Raw genomic sequence first — 2,208 nt, 5'->3', positions numbered from 1 at the left:
CGCAGAGGACGTGGCTCCGCCGGCGAAGCGAGAGGGGATCACGTGACTTAACACGCACTCTGTCTTCTGGCCCTGGGGCGCATGCTCGGAACGTCAACCGTACGCATGCGCAGTCCGGACGGCTTCGTTTCCTTGGCCGTCTCTGCAAGCAAGGTGTTCTGAAAGGGTCACAGTGCGCATGTGCGAAGTTGTTTTTGGGTCAAATCCGTGGTGCGTGTCCTCCCTCCCCGTACTTTTGTGTGGGGCGGGGCTGAGGAGTCAGGCTGGAGGCGGGAGAAGGTATTAGAAGTTGTACCTGCCCCCTGCAGGCCGGTGGGAGGTGCTGCAGCCGGATGCAGCCTGTGCTACTGAGGGCGCGGCTGTTGGCTGTCATTGTACCCCGGCCAGGATCTTTGTTCATTTTAATAAAGGGAGATAATCTCCCTTCTGCTCCAGCACCACCTGTGTTTATGAATGCCAGCCCTGACGGTTTTTGCAAGGAGAAGATCAACTCCTCCCCACGTCTATATATTATCTCACCAGGCCCTTGTGATGCAGACTGGTTCATCCCTTATTGGGGTTGAAGGAAGGGCAGTGCAACTCCTTCACCATACACTACCTTCTCCAGCCAAGAGGGTCCCTGCTTTTGAGTAGCCCCAGGCATCTATTTAGATTGGGGCAAGATAAAGAGAGGTGAAATAGACAGATCAGGTACTAGTATCTTTCCATGATGTGCCATTCACCAGGACCTGGAATCTCCACAAATTGAGATTAGGGGTTTTGCTTAGTGTTGCCAACTCGCATCATTATGTTGTGAAATCTAAAGTAATTGGTGGTTTTTCCCTTAAATCATTGGATCAGTGTGAGTTGTTTGTGCACGTGTTGCATGCCTGCCTGGAACAAAACAGTAAAGATGTGCTTAGTCTTATCAAAGTTAAGCAGCCTCTCTGCTTTTGAACTGAGGTCTATAAACTTGATCCAGTGTCCTCTGAAGTCAGTGTAAAGATGGCTGTTGATTTTCATGAGCATTGAGTCAGGTGCGTATGTGTTAGAATACTCTTGCATATGTAAAATGCCACAATTTCAAACAGACAACCCTCTAGCAAAGCTGTTGTCTGATTTTCTGCAAACCAGTAAGAATCAAAGATGCCAAATAGTCTATTTAGTATTTCAGAACATTTCCTAGTTTCTCTTAATACAGTTGTTAAAAATTAAACTTTTGTAACATTATACCAATGAATGAATTCTTTATTTAAACTATATTAAAAACACTATTAAGGTTGCAAAGTTAACTATTCAAAAGTTAAATGTTCAAGCTTAATTTGTTCTGCTTGCACATGTTTATTATGGTATAGTTTTTAACTGCATGATCGCACACTATTTTTTGCCTCATTCAGTTGCTCAAAATGGATGGTGTTAACAACATTTTATTTTCTCTTAGCATTTCAGAGCAGTGATGGGCGACCAAGTGAGTGGGTTACATGAGTAGCCCTCCTTTGTCTCAGTGGACCACATGATTGTCAATATTGGGCAACCTGCAGCCCGCAGCCCACAGCCCACTGGGGTTCCCCCTGCAGCCCTCACTGGGGCACTGAAGCCATGCATTTCCTACTTCTCTCCTTCCCTCCCAGCAGTGCAACAAATTTACTATTCTCTCTCCATCTCTGTACCTCTCCCTCCCAGAGCTTGAATACAGCAGGTGTTCATGGCTATTCAAACTCTGGGAAGGAGGGAGGAAAGGAGGAAGGCAGAGGAGCAGGGATGGAGTGCAAATCAGCAGATTCATGGTGCACAGAACTTGCCAGGAGGGAGAAGGCGGAATCAGAAGTCCTGCAGTGCACAAAACCTGTTTGGGCAAGGGGAGAAGACGGGGCAGTGTGGGGTCACAGATTTCCCACCACTGGTTCAGAGCATGGCGTCAGGTCTTACTGCACAGAAATTCTGCTCTGAAGACAGCATTATGAATTTCCTCATGGGCTTTTCTATGATGCTCATCAGTACAACAGATAAGTGTTTCGTAAATAGTCATTTATTTTCCAAACACTCTTGTGAGTTGAGAGAGGTGCATTATCCTCATATTATAGATGAGAAGCAATTAGTGGGCACCTGTGGATAGATGAGAAACAATTAGTGGGCACCTGTGGAAAGTTTGGTTTATAATGCTTTGCCCAGCATCACAGAGGATCTCTATAGCAGAGACAGGATGGATCTCTGTTCCCCAGATCAGCA

This window comes from Carettochelys insculpta, chromosome 2 (assembly GCF_033958435.1).
Source record: "Carettochelys insculpta isolate YL-2023 chromosome 2, ASM3395843v1, whole genome shotgun sequence".
NCBI lineage: Eukaryota > Metazoa > Chordata > Testudines > Carettochelyidae > Carettochelys > Carettochelys insculpta.
The sequence above is the reverse complement of the archived record's forward strand: the minus strand, read 5'-3'. Positions refer to the sequence as shown.